We start from the raw sequence: 8,899 nt of genomic DNA on the forward strand, positions 1-8,899 counted from the left end.
CCTTACTCTTGTTAGCACTCGATATAGAAAAGGCCTTTGACTCAGTATCATGGTCATACTTATTCGAAGTCCTCGCTAAGTTTGGCTTCCCGAGAGGTATTACCTCTTGCCTTAAGCTGCTATATGATCACCCCATGGCCTATAAAATTACCCTCAAACCAGCCTACCCCTATTAACATACAACGTGGTACCAGGCAAGGATGCCCGCTTTCTCCAGCTTTATTCACCCTAGCCATGGAGCCCCTAGCGGAAGTTATCAGAGCCAACCCCAACATTAATGGACCTATAATTAGAGATGATCAATACAAGGCTAGCCTCTTTGCGGATGATCTACTATTATCTATAGTCAATCCCACTATTATACTCCCAAACCTTTTCGTCGCTCTCCATGAGTTTGAACTGGTTTCTGGTCTCAAAATTAACGTCGACAAATCTGAAGCCCTGTTCATTAATACCCCCAGGGAAATACAAAACAACATAAGAGCACAATTTAAGTTCACCAGAAATGAGCAGTACTTAACCTATCTCGGCATTAATCTAACCCCCCATAGGTCGACTTTATTTAAATGGAACTATGCCCCCTTAATTAGAAATCTCAAATCGGACCTTACCAGATGGTCATCTATGTCCTTATCCTGGTTAGGTAGATTACACACCATTAAGATGGTTTCCTTACCACGATTTCTATATGTTTTCCGATCTTTGCCCATTCCTCTCCCTGCAAAAACGTTACTAGATATCCATAACATGATCTCTAAATTTATATGGCAGGGGAAAAGACCTAGGATAAGACTTAAAACCATGTTTATTAGTAGAAGACGAGGAGGTATGTCTCTGCCCAACTTCACTTTATATCATAGAGCGGCCCAACTAGCCCAACTAATAAGTGCTAATGCGGACAACCATAGCGCACCCAGATGGGTGAATCTCGAATCTCACTTCCTGACCCCATTCACCCTACCAGGCCTCATGTGGTCGTTGCAGAGACTCCCAAAAGGGATCCATACATCAGCACCATTCACAGCACACTCCCTGATGTTATGGAGGAAGGAAAGATTTAAACACTCCCTACAATCCAAAACGTCCTTAATGACGCATATTCTTCATAATCCAGCTTTTCCACCAGGGTTGGAGCCCCGCCCTTTCCATTGGTGGGTGTCTAGGGGTCTAATTACCCTCAAACATCTTACTTCGCCATTTAACATCCTACTCACTAAGCAAGAGTTCATCCAAATGTACTCCCCACCAAACTCTGAAATATTGCGTATCATCCAAATTTTTTACTTTGCTGAACAAATCTTAGGACATGGTGTCACCCACCGCCCATCAAGTTATGAGCAAATATGTTTAAATGACCCGCTGAGCAGGGGAGCCATCTCTTTGATTTACTCAACCCTGAACGCAATATCAGAGGATGTAAAACTCACATATATGATACAATGGGAAAGAGACCTTAGTAAGATAATGTCCCCATTGGAGTGGCAAAAATGTTGCTGCACTCTCTCTAAAGGCAGTCTTCAAACCTCTTTGGTTGAGACATCCATCAAGCTCCTACATAGGACATATTTAGTTCCGAGCAAATTACATGCCATCTACCCAAGTTTATCAGATCGGTGTTTCAGGGGGTGCGGAGCTTTGGGCGATCTAAAACATACGTGGTGGGATTGTCCGGTTGTTTCCGCCCTTTGGTCAAAGATCAAATCTATTGTGGAGGAGCTATATGGTGGAACGATTCAGCTAGATGCAACAGTGTTCCTGCTGGGAGCTAGATACCCGGGCTTCTCCAACAATGGAAAACAACTACCCTATCTCTTTCCTCAGTAATTGACAAGATGAACACTATCATGTTATGTGAACGAATACAAGCTACAAGAGAGGACTCATGGGAGCCTTACTATCAAATATGGAGACCGTGGATTGAAAGGAACTCTAGCAGTAATCTAGACCAAGCCTTAACACTATCTCTATGAGGCCAACCTGATGTTAAATGGCCTTCCTTTGACTTGCCCCTTATACCCGACCATTGATATTACTTTGATACAGTAACGGATCTCTTACCCCCCTCCCCTCCTTCTTGTCTTTTTCAACCACCTGTCTTTGTCTGCGTGTTTAACTGTAATGTTTAAATACCATCAAGGTTAATCTAGAATTTGATAATATTCATGTATACTCCCCTGCGTGGGATTTTGTTGTAAAACTTTCTTGGTTTTTCTTTGAAAAATAAAAATTTGTTGAAACTAAAGGAGCCAGAAGACCACAATATCTGATTTCTCTTACTCCTGCACTGGTTAGAAGCACTTCACCTTCATATTAAATGGTGTAAATTTCTTTTGGCAGTCTAGTGTTATGATGCGGTGGTTTAGGAGCAACATGGAACGAGCTCTGAAGGAAGTGGTATCTGTACTGACCGCAGTCCCTAAGCTCAACACCACACTAGAAGTAGCTGTGGGATGTACCTGTCACTCCCTAGACATCTCAACACAGCCTAAGAGCTAACTACCCCTAAAGATAGAAGCAGGAAAGCTATCTTGCCTCAGAGAAAATCCCCAAAGGATAGATTAGCCCCCCACAAATAATGACTGTGAGTGGAGAGGGAAAAGACATACACAGAATGAAACCAGAATGAACACAGGAGGCCAGTCTAGCTAGATAGATAGGACAGGATGGAATACTGTGCGGTCAGTATTAAACACTACAAAAATCCACGCAGAGTTTACTAAAAACTCCACACCTGACTAAAGGTGTGGAGGGTAAATCTGCTTCTCAGAGCTTCCAGCAAGACAGAATTAATTCATACTGATAAGCTGGACAAACATAGAGAACACAGAACGGATAAATCCACAATCTGTGGACAGAAAAGCGCAAGCAAGAACTTAGCTTAGCTGAACTGGTCAGGATAACAGGGAAATCCAAAGAGATGTGAATCCAACCAGAAACCATTTACAAGTGGCACAAGCTGAAGGAAAAGCCAGGCTTAAATAGCCGAGCAGAAACGACGATCAGGTGGAAGCAGCTGAAGACAGCTAACTCCAAGGAGCAGCCATACCACTAGAAACCACAAGAGGGAGCCCAAGAGCAGAACTCACAAAAGTGCCACTTACAACCACCGGAGGGAGCCCAAGAGCGGAAATCACAACAGTACCCCCCCTTGAGGAGGGGTCACCGAACCCTCACCAGAGCCCCCAGGCCGATCAGGACGAGCCAAGTGAAAAGCACGAACCAAATCGGTGGCATGGACATCGGAGGCAACAACCCAAGAATTGTCCTCCTGGCCATAACCCTTCCAATTGACAAGATACTGAAGCCTCCGCCTCGAAAAACGAGAATCCAAAATCTTCTCAACCTCATATTCCAACTCTCCCTCAACCAACACCGGGGCAGGAGGGTCAACCGAGGGAACAATGAGCACCACATATCTCCGCAACAAAGATCTATGGAAAACATTATGAATGGAAAAAGAGGCAGGAATAGCCAAACGAAAAGACACCGGATTAATAATTTCAGAAATTTTATAAGGACCAATAAACCGAGGCTTAAATTTAGGAGAGGAAACCTTCATAGGAACATGACGAGAAGACAACCAAACCAAATCCCCCACACAAAGCCGGGGACCAACACACCGACGGCGGTTAGCAAAACGTTGAGCCTTTTCCTGAGACAACGTCAAATTGTCCACCACATGAGTCCAAATACGCTGCAGCCTGTCCACCACAGAATCAACACCAGGACAATCAGAAGGCTCAACCTGCCCAGAACAAAAACGAGGATGAAAACCAAAATTACAAAAGAAAGGCGAAACCAAAGTAGCCGAACTAGCCCTATTATTAAGGGCGAACTCGGCCAACGGCAAGAAAGACACCCAATCATCCTGATCAGCAGACACAAAGCATCTCAAATAGGTCTCCAAGGTCTGATTAGTTCGTTCAGTTTGGCCATTAGTCTGAGGATGAAACGCCGAAGAAAAAGACAAATCAATGCCCATCCTAGCACAAAAGGCCCGCCAAAATCTAGAGACAAACTGAGAACCTCTGTCAGACACAATAATCTCCGGAATGCCATGCAAACGAACCACATGCTGAAAAAAATAATGGAACCAGATCTGAGGAGGAAGGCAACTTAGGCAGAGGTACCAGATGGACCATTTTAGAGAACCGGTCAGAAACAACCCAGATAACAGACATCTTCTGGGAAACAGGAAGATCCGAAATAAAATCCATGGAAATATGCGTCCAGGGCCTCTCAGGGACCGGCAAAGGCAAAAGCAACCCACTAGCGTGGGAACAGCAAGGCTTTGCCCGGGCTCAAGTCCCACAGGACTGCACAAAAGCACGCACATCGCGCGACAAGGAAGGCCACCAAAAGGACCTAGCAACCAAATCTCTGGTACCAAAAATCCCAGGATAACCAGCCAACACTGAACAATGAACCTCAGAAATTACCTTACTTGTCCATCTATCAGGAACAAACAGCTTCCCTACTGGACAGCGGTCAGGCCTATCAGCCTGAAATTCCTGAAGCACCCGCCGCAAATCAGGGGAGATAGCAGAAAGAATCACCCCCTCCTTAAGAATGCCAACCGGCTCAAGGACTCCAGGAGAATCAGGTGAAAAACTCCTAGAGAAGGCATCAGCCTTAACATTCTTAGATCCCGGAAGATACGAGACCACAAAATCAAAACGGGAGAAAAACAGGGACTATCGAGCCTGTCTAGGATTCAGCTGCTTGGCCGACTCGAGGTAAATCAGATTCTTATGATCAGTCAAGACCACAACGCGGTGCTTAGCTCCCTCAAGCCAATGTCGCCACTCCTCAAACGCCCACTTCATAGCCAACAACTCCCGATTGCCGACATCATAATTGCGTTCCACAGGCGAAAACTTTCTGGAAAAAAAAGCACACGGTTTCATCAAAGAACCATCAGAATCCCTCTGAGACAAAACGGCCCCTGCCCCAATCTCAGAAGCGTCAACCTCAACCTGAAAAGGAAGAGAAACATCTGGCTGACGCAACACAGGGGCAGAAGTAAATCGGCGTTTAAGCTCCCGAAAGGCCTCAACAGCCGCAGAGGACCAATTCGTCACATCAGCACCTTTCTTCGTCAAATCAGTAAGGGGCTTAACCACACTGGAAAAGTTGGCAATGAAACGGCTATAGAAATTAGGAAAGCCCAAAAATTTTTGAAGACCCTTCACAGATGTGGGTTGGATCCAGTCATGAATAGCCTGGACCTTAACCGGATCCATTTCTATAGAGGGAGAAAAAATAAAACCCAAAAAAGAGACCTTCTGAACTCCGAATAGGCACTTAGACCCCTTCACAAACAAAGCATTATCACGAAGGATCTGGAACCTGACCTGCTTCACATGAGACTCCCAATCATTGGAAAAAATCAAAATATCATCCAAATATACGACCTTGAATTTATCAAGATAATTGCGGAAAATATCATGCATGAAAGACTGGAACACAGATGGAGCATTAGAGAGCCCAAATGGCATCACAAGGTATTCAAAATGGCCTTCGGGCGTATTAAATGCAGTTTTCCATTCGTCACCCTGTTTAATACGAACAAGATTATATGCCCCTCGGAGGTCAATCTTAGTAAACCAACTAGCCCCCTTAATCTGAGCAAACAAATCAGTAAGCAAAGGCAAGGGGTATTGGAATTTGACCGTGATCTTATTAAGCAGACGATAATCAATACAGGGTCTCAAGGAGCCATCCTTCTTAGCAACAAAAAAGAAACCCGCTCCCAATGGTGACGAAGAGGGCCGAATATGCCCTTTCTCCAAAGATTCCTTAACATAAATCCGCATGGCGGGATGCTCTGGCACAGACAGATTGAAAAGTCGGCCCTTAGGGAACTTACAACCAGGAATCAAGTTGATAGCACAATCACAGTCCCTATGTGGAGGGAGGGAACTGGACTTGGGCTCATCAAATACATCCTGGAAATCCGACAAAAACTCAGGGACCTCAGAAGAGGGGGAAGAGGAAATTGACATCAAAGGAACGTCACTATGTACTCCTCGACAACCCCAACTAGTCACCGACATAGTTTTCCAATCCAGCACCGGATTATGTTCCTGTAACCATGGAAATCCCAGTACAACAACATCATGCAGGTTATGCAACACCAGAAAACGGCAATCTTCCTGATGTGCAGGAGCCATGTACATAGTCATCTGTGTCCAGTACTGAGGTTTATCCTTGGCCAAGGGTGTAGCATCAATGCCCCTCAAAGGAATAGGGCTCTGCAAAGGCTGCAAGGAAAAACCACAGCGCCTGGCGAATTCTAAATCCATTAAGTTCAGGGCAGCGCCTGAATCCACAAATGCCATGACAGAAAAGGACGACAATGAGCAAATCAGGGTCACAGATAAGAGAAATTTAGGCTGTATAGTAGTAATGGTAACAGACCTAGCGACTCTCTTAGTACGCTTAGGGCAATCAGAGATAACATGAGCCGAATCACCACAGTAAAAACACAGCCTATTCTGACGTCTGAATTCCTGCCATTCTATTCTATTCAAAATCCTATCACATTGCATGGGTTCAGGACTTTGCTCAGAGGATACTGCCATATGGTGCACAGCTTTGCGCTCGCGCAGACGCCGATCAATCTGAATGGCTAGAGACATAGATTCACTCAAACCGGTAGGCTGTTGTGAGTTCTGTTTTTGGGCTCCCTCTGGTGGTACTGGGTGATTTGTGTTCTGCTGTCTCTGGTGTCCACCTGTTCTATTAGGATTTGGGAGTTTCCTATTTAACCGGGCTTTCTTGTCATTTCCCCGCCGGCTATCAAGGTTATCAGAGTGTTTTGTTACCTCAGCCTCTGGCTTCAGTAATCTTCAGGACAAGCTAAGTTTTTGATTTTCTTGTTCCACGTTTTGCTTTATTTTTGTCTTGTCCAGCTTGCATATAATTGTTTCTTTGCTGCTGGTTGCTCTAGTGGGCTGTAATTGCTCCTCATGTTCCATGAGTTGGAACATGAGTTCAAGTAACTACAGGATGGTTTTTTGAAGGGTTTTTTGCTGACCGCGCAGTTTACTTTTGTATCCTCTGCTATCTAGTTTTAGCGGGCCTCATTTTGCTGAATCTGTTTTCATACTGTGTATGTGCCTTCCTCTCATTTCACCGTCATTATATGTGGGGGGCTGCTATTTCTGTGGGGTATTTCTCTGGAGGCAAGAGAGGTCTGTGTTTCTTCTAATAGGGGAAGTTAGATCTTCGGCTGGTGCGAGACGTCTAGGATCAACGTAGGCACGTTCCCCGGCTATTGTTATTTGTGTGTTCAGGTTTAGGGTCGCGGTCAGCTCAGGTTCCATCACCCTAGAGCTCGTTGGTGCTTGTCCTTTTGTGATTCCCTGCCATTGGAATCATGACAGTATAGCCGGCCAAAATGTTTGGGCTGAAGTAGGAGGAAAAGTAGTCTGAGGAAGTTTTTTTTTTTTTTCTCTCCTCTGAGGTTGCTGCCTAGCCTTAATTGCAGCCTGGCTGATTTTTTTTTTTTTTTCCTCCTCTTAATCCTTGAATGGCTCTGACCTTAGCTGTTTATCATGGACGTCCAGAGTTTAGCTTCCAGCTTGAATAATCTTGCTGCTAAGGTTCAAAATATACAAGATTTTGTTGTACATGCTCCTATGTCTGAACCTAGAATTCCTATTCCAGAGTTCTTTGCTGGAGATAGATCTAGTTTTCTGAATTTTAGGAACAATTGCATGCTGTTCCTTTCTTTGAAATCTCGCTCTTCTGGAGACCCTGCTCAGCAGGTTAAGATTATTATATCTTTCCTGCGGGGTGACCCTCAAAATTGGGCATTTGCATTGGCACCAGGGGATCCTGCGTTGCTTAATGTGGATGCGTTTTTTCTGGCATTGGGTTTGCTCTATGAGGAACCTAACCAAGAGATTCAGGCTGAAAAAGCTTTATTAGCTCTCTCTCAGGGGCAAGATGAAGCAGAAATATATTGTCAAAAATTTCGGAAATGGTCAGTGCTTACTCAGTGGAATGAGTGCTCCCTGGCTGCAAAGTTCAGAGATGGCCTTTCTGAGGCCATTAAAGATGTTATGGTGGGGTTCCCTGTGCCTACGGGTCTGAATGAGTCTATGACTATGGTTATTCAGATTGATCGGCGTTTACGGGAGCGCAAACCTGTGCACCATTTGGCGGTGTCTTCTGAACAGGCACTTGAGACAATGCAATGTGATAGAGTTCAGTCTAGAAGTGAACGGCAAAACTATAGGCGGAAAAATGGGTTGTGCTTTTATTGTGGTGATTCAGCTCATGTTATATCAGCATGCTCTAAACGCACAAAAAAGGTTGATAAGTCTGTTGCCATTAGTACGTTACAGTCTAAGTTCATTCTGTCTGTGATTCTGATTTGCTCATTATCATCCATTTCCGTCGATGCCTATGTAGATTCAGGCGCTGCCCTGAGTCTTATGGATTGGTCATTTGCCAAGCGATGTGGGTTTAGTCTTGAGCCTCTGGAAGTCCCTATTCCTTTGAAGGGAATTGACTCTACACCTTTAGCTATGAATAAACCTCAGTACTGGACACAAGTGACCATGCGTATGACTCCCGTTCATCAGGAGGTGATTCGCTTCCTGGTATTGTATAATTTACATGATGTTCTAGTACTTGGTCTGCCATGGTTACAAACTCATAATCCAGTCCTTGACTGGAAAACAATGTCTGTGTTAAGCTGGGGATGTCAGTGGGTTCATGATGATGCACCTCCGATTTCTATCGCTTCATCTACTCCTTCTGAGGTTCCTGTATTTTTGTCTGATTATCGGGATGTTTTTGAGGAGCCTAAGCTCAGTTCGCTTCCTCCTCACAGGGATTGCGATTGTGCTATAGATTTAATTCCTGGTAGTAAATTTCCTAAAGGTCG

This window comes from Ranitomeya imitator, chromosome 2 (assembly GCF_032444005.1).
Source record: "Ranitomeya imitator isolate aRanImi1 chromosome 2, aRanImi1.pri, whole genome shotgun sequence".
NCBI lineage: Eukaryota > Metazoa > Chordata > Amphibia > Anura > Dendrobatidae > Ranitomeya > Ranitomeya imitator.